This window comes from Triturus cristatus, chromosome 4_1 (assembly GCF_964204655.1).
Source record: "Triturus cristatus chromosome 4_1, aTriCri1.1, whole genome shotgun sequence".
Classification (NCBI taxonomy): Eukaryota; Metazoa; Chordata; class Amphibia; order Caudata; family Salamandridae; genus Triturus; species Triturus cristatus.
In genome coordinates this window covers 289,924,656-289,934,036 of record NC_140585.1, presented here as the reverse complement: position 1 = coordinate 289,934,036, position 9,381 = coordinate 289,924,656, and the positions used below count along the sequence as shown (strand labels likewise).

General features: G+C 49.2%; 1 protein-coding gene across 2 annotated transcripts in view; it reads left to right on the top strand.

Annotated features, from left to right (window-relative positions):
* Positions 1–1,040: 1,040 nt before the first annotated feature.
* MANSC1 (MANSC domain containing 1) overlaps positions 1,041–9,381 on the top strand; it is a 90,903-nt gene continuing 82,562 nt past the window's right edge. The window contains exon 1 of one of the 2 annotated variants that reach the window (XM_085652092.1): positions 1,041–1,419. The gene's annotated coding sequence lies outside the window, so the exon portion shown is untranslated. The remainder of the gene's footprint in view (positions 1,420–9,381) is intronic. The other variant, XM_085652093.1, reaches the window with a different exon arrangement.

Below are 9,381 nucleotides of genomic sequence, written 5' to 3'. Positions count from 1 at the left end.
CCAAACAGCTCTCCCCCTTCACGCTCAGACTTTTGAAACTTAAAGGTTCTTAAAATTCACGCACCATCCCAGCCACTCGCGCCCCCCCCCCCCTCAGTTTTGGCATGGTGTAGTGTCACTTAACTCCAGACCTTTCCGTACGCATCTATTTGTCTCTTTCTTCCTGCACACTCGGCTGTGTGATGCTGCAGTATTTTTGAACACCAGCCCCATGTGCAGACATCCACACGGCTCTCTCCCTGCACACTCAGCTGTGTGATGCTGTTTGAGGTCCAGCCCCATGCGCAGGCATCTTACACAACTTTCTCCCTGCACACTTGTCTGTGTGATGCTGCATTGTTCTGGAACTCCAGCCCAAGCCACACTGCTCTTTGACACTGCTATAGGTGTTACATTTGCAACAGTTAAAACTATTGACATTGTACATGAGGGAGCTAGTAATTTCAATATTTTCAATACCAACACATAAATAAAAAATTAGTCAATTTACAATACAAAAAGCTCAAACTTTCCTAATGCGAGACCTATTGCATTGCAAATGCTTGTTTCTTTTGATGAGGAGAGTATCTTCGTTCATGACAAAACTGGGTCCTTTTACACACACACAAAAGTTATTTGTAGAGGAGGCCGAACCAAGCTTATCCTCTCCCCCACCCCTTCTTTTGATTCATTGGTGAAAAGAAGTCCATTGTTTAAAAAAAAAAAAAGCAACTGCCGTTTTAGTACGTTTCAAAATGTTCTAACATTAGGCCACCCCAAAAAGATCGAGATGGTCGGAGTTCGCTTTTACAGCTTTATATGTACTCAATTCCTCGGGGCTGCTTTCGGTTCCCACTCTAGCCCTCGTCTGACAGCCCTCATAGGGGCGGGAAGTGGAGGGCTTGTGTGGGAATGAGGAAAGACCGGTTCCAACGAGGAGTGAACCGGGCAGAGGAAGCTCAGACATTTCACCGAAGAGGCGCACAATCTTGGTGACACCCATCCTGAGAAGGGTGGGCCCGAGGCTTCGAGGGGGCGGAGTGGAACGCCCCAGGGAGGACCTCAGATCCACAGGGACAGACCCAGACCTCCCGCTGCGTGGGACGGCTCTGGAGTTACGCACTGCCGGAGTCACTTAGAAAGTGCATGGCGTCCCTCGTGCTCCGGTTTAGAAGAAGGGCGAAGGCTCGCACCGAGGAAGGCACAGCACATGGCCGCGGTACGGAGGCGCACAGCAACGGCCAGTCTAGTGCTGGGGAGTGTGGACCCGGAGCTGGGCGGGGCTCGTGACCACAGGACTCTCGGGGGCAGGTCCCCGGCTTCCCGTGGGTGGGGCTCTTGCTGGTTGATTTCCCGGGCGGGGCTCGGTTGTAGCCGGTGCAGAGTTTACACTGAGCTGGAAGTTGAGTGCAAGGTCCGGTGTCTGCGGAGCAGTCTGAGGTGAGGGGGTCCCTGTGGGCACTGCCGCAGCGGCATGGTGCCGGGGCGTATGTATAGACGGAAAGTGGGCGCTGTGCGCAGAGAAAGGGCAGGTACCCCTAAATGCACGCGCAGGAGCGGCTCTACGTGCCTGAAGAGGGACACTGATAGCGAAAATTAGGAAACTTCGCATGCCTCTGCCCGGGCAACCTGGGAGCCCGTGGGTACTGGGGAAGAGCCCAATTCCTATGGAAGTATACATTTCCCCCCCCCCCTCCCCCCGATCCTGGGCAGGCACATGGGTCGAGAGCCTCGACCATCACCAGGGTTACCACAAAAGCGCAGTGGCACCCGGAACAACGCGCCCCCAAACACAGCCGTAGGCTTCAGTTAACACCGTGCACCCTGGGAGTTTGTCTTGTTGTCCTTGCCTTAGACACAACTTGAGGCGGGCTAGTGCGCAGATACTTCGGCACATGGTGGACAAAGTACGTGTCACGCACCTGCCTCACTTTTTTTACACACGTCAGGTGCTTTACACCCCCGTCTCGTATATGATCCATTCCTGTGTAGTTGTAGAGATACGATTCAAGCTCAGCTTCTACCACCTCGCACTTCGGGTTTGCCACAGTTACCACATGGAAGTATTTATCTATATGTCCTTGGTTAAGGTATGCCCTATGAGGGATAAAGCAATTAATCAGTTTAAATCAGGCATTTCTGGATACCTTTGGCACCCTTTCTAGGATGTTTGCGCAGTCTTTTAGGGTATGGGAGCCCCAAGTCCTCCTCCCATCATGTTTTCAGAGTTTATAGGGGCCGAGACATATCCCCCCCCCCCCCCACATTGCCTTATATAAGCATTGTGACCGCTTTTACGGTGCCCGCTGGCAGTGTAATATATTGACAGGTTTTGCGGGATTGTGGCCCCGACATACCAGTTTCCCAATGGTTGCAGAATGCCGTTGTCACTAGTCTGATGACGTTTTCAATATACAGTCTGCAAATCAGCCAGTTCTTCACATCATGTGTTGACTGTACCCTGGCCTTTGACCCTAATAATGCACTCTGCTACCTTTGTCTCAGGTTAGCTATACAAATAACAAACGCATATGTACCGCCTTTTTTAGCAATCTTTTTATTCTGTCAGTGCATGAAGAGGAATACAATATACAAAGTGCTTAATTTGTAAGTGAATGAGTGCCGGTCCCCAAAGCTCTGCTCAGAAGCCAGCGGTTAGTGCAATTCAACGCTAGCGTACGGAAAACCAAGACTGGTATTCTTGAATCTATCTCGTACCCCTTTAATCCACTGGCAGGTACTCCCTTCCCATTTATCTCACTCTTGCAGGTCTCTGCTTTCCTCCTTTGTGACGGCTTTCCTCCTTCTTCTTCCCCCCTTCTTTGCTGTGTGTTTTTCCCTCTTGCTCACCAACAATACTCGATGCGAAAAAATAAGTGCCAGTCCCCTAAAATAAGTGCTGGTGCCCCCCACCGGCTCAAATTACGCACTAAATATACATGTAAAGTACAGACATTTATTGATAAATTAACCTAGCGTGTTACTGGACTTGAAGGCAACCTGATCAGGAAGTAATAAGCAGTGGCAAAGCTAGTAGGTCTCGTCATTGGCACCTAGTGACGTTGCTAGTGCCTTTTGACATTGCTGAACAGCAGTCCCCCCCCCCCCCCCCAAAAAGAAAAATAAGGCACGATATTGGAGCCGCAGCGGTTAAGTCCTATTGTAGGTGGAGAGATGCGTATTATAACGCATGTGCGCTTACAAACTGACGTGGGTGCCATTTTTTTATTTACAGATCCAGAATGGATTAGTTAATTTAAAAAATGAAAAATAACTAGGGCTCAACGTTTTTGTAGGGGGTGGGGGAGAAGCACAGCAAGTGAAAGGAAAACAGAGCGTGGGAAGGCATGGACTTTGGGGGAGAAGAAAACGAGAGAACTTGCAACACGGAGCATGGGAGCGGGTATTTATCCGAGGGGGGAGCAGCACAGAGGGAAGAGAGCTGGTAAACAGTGCACTCTCATGAAGTGCCTATGTGAAAAAGGTAGTTTCATAAAAGTGAGCCGGTAAAGGACAGAAGCCAGCCAATCTGAAAGATGGTTGTTGGAACCCCTTTCAGAAGTCTTTGAGGCAAGCAAGGGTTACCAGGCCCATCTGAGAGGGTTTAGGCCTTTTACTTCCAATGTGTCGGCACGACTTACTGTGGAGTCTGAGCAGCTGTGCTAAATACCCCTTCAGCACTTGACTCTTGGGGTTAGCTTGGTCTGAGCAGTCCAAGGCTCCCTCGAGGGAAGGTGTAAATACAAGGAAGTGAAGACAGGCTCACTACTCAAAAAGTGGGCAAACTTGCTTGCTCTTTCTTATGAAAGAGCTAAGCACCATGGTTTTAAGTGAGTTGTGGGAAAGGTGATGGTCTGACTATTTATTATATGGGATAAAGTACCCCTGGCGTACATGATGAGGATATTGCAGGTCACCTTGGAATTCCATACCCTTATAAAGAAACTCTGCCTTCGGCCTCATTCCTTTACATGGTTATGGTACTCCTCGGTGACTTGCAATAGCCTGACCATGTACGGCAGGGGGTACTTTATACCAGGGCCGGCGCTAGGCATGGGCAGCGTGGGCAGCTGCCCAGGGCCCCGTGCCCAGCCCACCAACATGGGGCCCGCACCTCTAAGGCCCCCTGCCTTTGGCCTCACAACTGTGGTGTAGCGCTGCAAGGCCCTAGGCCTCGCAATCGTGTGTAGCTCTGGCAGTAATAAGCAAAGGGGATCATTTCCCTGGGCTTTGCCACACTGCCTTGCAGGGCTACATCATACGTGGGAGGCTCTGGAACAAAGGGCCTCTTCCAGGCTAATCATGGTTTCGCACTGCCCACACAAAGGCACCGCAGGACACCCACTGTCCCGCACATTTAACCTATTCAAAGGACAAGCAACTCTCAGCCCTTGGTGAGGTGTGCAAGAGATGCTTGTGGACGGCAGACAGGGAGGCGTTGCAGCACACAAGACATCCTGCACAAAGCAGCTTCAATACAGCCTTCAGCTACTGGGATGCGAGCAGTCTTAAATTAATGAATGAAACCTATACACAGGACCTGTACTGAGGTAATGCCCTATCAGGTTGTTTCAAAGTGCTGTCACAATGGTAAATCACTGAACGAGGCACAGGGACATTATTATTTGTCCAGGAACAACAGTTGATTAAATTAGTAGAGCCACGACTGCAACACACTTCTGCTTGGTGCATAGGCTATAGGCCCTGTAATTATGCAGCAGAGGATGGCCAAATTATGCGGCAGCATCCAGTAAACTATGCTGTAAACCCCCCTCAATTATGCAGTACATTTTGTGATAGTATTGCTTCATTATTTCTTCATATGACACTAGTTAACAATGTTAGTGAATAGGTTGCTCCTCATTAGTATCAGTTTAACACCCAAACATAGTAATAAGAAACCAATGGATGACCAGTCAACCTATGAAATGGGCTTTTTACTGTATGGCAACACGTGCTGCTGCATTTAAAAAAAAATATAAATCTTTTTATTAAACAGACTCGACATAGAGGTAGTTTCACAATAGTCAATAAGGGGATTTACAGCGAAACCAGATATGCATACAAATACAGTAGTATAGTTCGTCAGAATTTATGGGGAGGGGGGATCTTCACTGTCAACATCACGGGGAGGGGTACATATGTTGCCACGGTATTCATTCCAGGGGGCCATCTCTTAGCCCATTTTCGGGGGCAGCCACGGGCTGCGTAAACTGTCTTTTCTCTTAGCATACACCAGTCAAGGTCTTTCTTCCAATCTGTAACCGTGGGTGTATGTGAGGCTCCCCAGAGTTGCGCAATATTTCTCTTGGCGATCATGCAGCCGAGTGTGACCCATTGCGTGTTATAGGTGTTGAGGTCGGTAGGTTCCCAGATGTTAAGGAGGCATCTGGGCACTTCCGGTTTGATTTCTACCTCTAGTGTTTCACTCATGACTGCGTGTATGTTATGCCAATACTCCTGGATCGGCTCACAGTGCCATAGTATGTGTATAAACGTGCCCATTTGTGTGCATCCCCGCCTACACGATCCGTCCGTCAGCCCACCCATGTGTACCAATTGGGGACCAGTTATGTAAGTTCTGTGCAGGATCTTTAGTTGCACCAGTCTGAGTCGCGCCGGGATAGCAGCTGTTTTGGGGGAGGAGACCGCCTCCTGCCAACTTTCATCGTCTAATTCAATTCTGTCCCCAGTCCATTTGTCTCGTAGTGCCAGTAGGGGGTCTTCCATATTATTAATGAGTTTTCGATGGGTATGGGAAATAGCCTTTTCAGGCAGGTGACCGTCCAGCAGCCTGTCCTCTAATGGGGAGCTATCTGGTGGAGTGAAGTTACGGGACAATACTGTTTGCAAAGCATGCCGTATTTGTAGGCATAAAAAAAACTCAATCTACCAGCGCGTATTGACTTTGGAGAGCGTTAAAGGGTTTCACGCCCCCTGTGCCCCATAGGTCCCTAATATGGGAGATGCCGATTAGATCCCATTTGTCAAAACCTTTGGAATTTCCCAGGTATCCGAGTTTCTGAGAGTCCCACAGAGGCGTGGCGAGAGTCAACCTATTGTTCCAGCTGAGCGACTTAATTGCGGAATGCCAGATTTGAACTGTGTGGTTGGTGGGGCCAGTGAGTGGGTATCTGTCTGGTTTAGAGTATAGCGCGCAAGAGTAGGTCCCGTTTGGGAGAAGCCAACGATCCATAAGGAACCCAGGGTTGTCAGGGGGACCGTACGTGCAATGATTTATCGCTGTAAGGTGCGCTGCCCAGTAATATTTTTTAATGTCGGGTAATCCTATTCCGGCGTCGTACCAGCTGAGTGTGAGCTTTTTCAAAGCAATTCGTGGTCTCCCTCCCCAGAGGAGGTCTCGCTGGAGCTCTTCAATTTCTGTAAAATACGAGTTTGGGACAGGGTCAGCTGAGTTCTGCAGGGCATATAGGTAGCAGGGTAGTGACATAATTTTAAATAAGGCCACTTTGCCCAATAGATGTCGAATACTGCAATGAGGGATCTCTTGGGGGACGTGAGGTACAGAAGGATATCATCTGCAGATACGGTATTCCTAGTCTGCCGACCATCGCATGCCACGGATCATTACATCCTTATGGATCCATGCCACAAGAGGTTCAAGGGCCAAAGTGAACAATAAAGGTGGGGGCACCCCTGGCGGGTCTCCCAGCTAAGTGTGAAGGGCTGAAGCGGCAGAAAGACGGCCCAAATCCCAGTTTTGGAAGTACGGCAAAAAGATAAGGCCATTCCAGTGTATCAAATGCCATAGTGGCATCTAGGGAGACTGATTGCATCTTCACGTATGGTCGGTACCCTGTCCAGGACCCTGTGCACTCTACGCAAGTTTAGAGCAGTGTTCCTTCTTGGTATAAATCCCGATTGATCCGGGTGTACTAAGCCCCCTATAACCTTGATCAGTCTATTGGCAAGCACTTTAGCTAAAATTTTGGGTTCCGCGTTTAGCAATGATATAGGGCGATAAGAGGCGTAGTCAGTTTTGGGTTTCCCTTCCTTGTGGATTGTAACAATGGTTGCAATTCTCTGGTCTTGTGGCAGTTATCCCTGCTTAAGGCTGTCTTCGAACATGGACTTCAAATATGGGGCTAACTTATCTGGATGGAGCTTATAAAGTTCGATTGGGATACCATTTGGGCCTAGGGCTTTTCCCAAGTGCAGCGCTCTTATTGCGGTTGCTATTTCGTCAGCAGTTAGGGCACTATCCAGAAATGTTCGGTCGGTGTCTGAGAGCGTAGGAAGGGAGCTATCTTTAACAAGGTCAGAGAATTCTGTCTCAGGGTATGGCGCCACCGAGCCATATACTGTGTGGAAGTGGGCTGCAAAGTGATTGGCTATGTCTTGGGGGTCTGTTATGGGGCACATGTCAGCGACTCTGAGTTCTGGTACGAGCCTGCTGGCATACTCCTTTTTATCCAACCAGGCAATTAATTTGCCAACCTTGTCTCCCCAGTCATATATCCAGCCCAGCCTGTCTTGTCCCATTAGTTTGGCACGGTCAGTGACCAGTGCTCGGTATTCTTCCTGGCGTAAACTGAGGGAGTGGAGGGCCTCAGGGGTGGCATCAGAGTTAACGTCTTGTTCGAGACGGTAAATCTCTTGTTCTTTGTCAGAGATGTCTTTTACCGTCCTTTTTGGATCCCGCTATTAGGGAAAGCGCTTGGCCCCGGACCACTGTTTTAAAGGCTTCCCATAATATTTGCGGGGACTCTACGGTGTGTTCGTTCTCCAAGAAATAATCGTTGATGGATTTACTTGGGTCTTTCCGTATTTTTGAAGTACCAGGGATTTATAGGGGCAGCGCCTGCCACTTGTGTGTGGTCTAGAACTATGTTGACCCATAGAAGGGAATGATCGGAGATGCCTCTGGCCAGATGTTGGATCTCGTAGATATCTGTGACTTGTGGACTTGGGACAATTATGTAGTCAAAGCGGGAGAGACTGTTGTGTGCCCCAGAATGAAAAGTGTGTTGAATCTTGTCTGGATTGTATGTTCTCCATCCATCTATCAGCCCCATCGCCTCCAAAAAACTGGAAAAAGTGTGAGCGGCTTGGGGGGGTTGTGCGAGGGGTGTGTCTGTCTAGTGAGCCCGATATTATTGAATTAAAGTCGCCGCCGAGCACCAGGTGCCCGTCAGGCAGAGTTAGCAGCACAGCACTGAGGTCAGTGAATGTTACAGCCTGCATCCCTGGAGGTGCGTATATTGACATGAAAGTGATGATTCGGCCCTCCCATGTGCCTGTGACCCCGATATATCTGCAGCGATCATCTACACATGTGGACGTGAGTGATAGAGGGAATGACTTTTTTTGCATTATGCCTTCCCCCTGGAGTTAGATGCAAAGCCCGCGTGTGCCACCATTGAGTAACCTCATCTGTGCATAGCTTTGCACGTGTTGCCTATGAGGTGGGTTTCTTGGAGTAGTACAATGTCCGGTGATAGTCTCTTAATATATTGCAATACAACACTTCTCTTAATCTTATCCCCCAGTCCGTTAACATTCCAATTTAAGATTTTGACTTCTTTGTTACACTGTAATCCCATTGACATATACATAGGTAGCAACTATTGGCATCACATTTATGTACTATACCGTCGAACGCCAAAAACAACAAACAAGAAAAAACAATCCCTCCCAACAACCCCCCACCCTGCTCCACTGCACTCTGGACCCAGAACTGCCCATGATTCTTGAATGCAGAGTGCCTGTCGCCCAGCAATACTACTAAAAGAAGAACGTGGGGGGGGGGGCTTTAGCGCCCCATTAACCCCTTTCCTACTGTTACAGATTACAGGTGCAGTACATGGTGGATACCCGGACCACAGACTATTAAAGATTTCAGTACTTCGATGTATAGTTAGATATCTTCATGCGCCAAGAGTGTGTGGCTGGAGCTCAGATTGTAGAGGAAACAGGCGGTTCAAAGCCATCAAAAGCTTTCCCCTGAAGTTTCATTATCAATCTCAATGGTTGTTGAAGCTTCTTTCCGGTGAGGTTCTCCAGCTGTCTAGCCAGTCAGATGCTACCTTTGGTAGGTCAAAGAAGCGGGTTTTCCCATTGATCTCAACTCGCAGACGTGCAGGGAAAAGCATGGCGAATTTGAGACCTTTTTCCCACAACCTGCGCTTGACATCCAGGAATGAGCGTCGACGCATTTGCACTGCCCGGGTGAAGTCGGGAAAGAAGTTGTCCAGGTTGGTCGGAGGAGCGACCCTTGCCGCTTGCAGACTTGTATCCCTGTCTCTATAGTTTAGCAACCGGGCCAGTATCGGACGGGGGGGAAGGGGGGCTCCCGGCTTCGGGCGACCCCCGGGCACCCTGTGAGCTCTCTTGATCACAAACAGTTTGGACAGGCCCTTCGGTTGCAGCTTCGTCGTGATC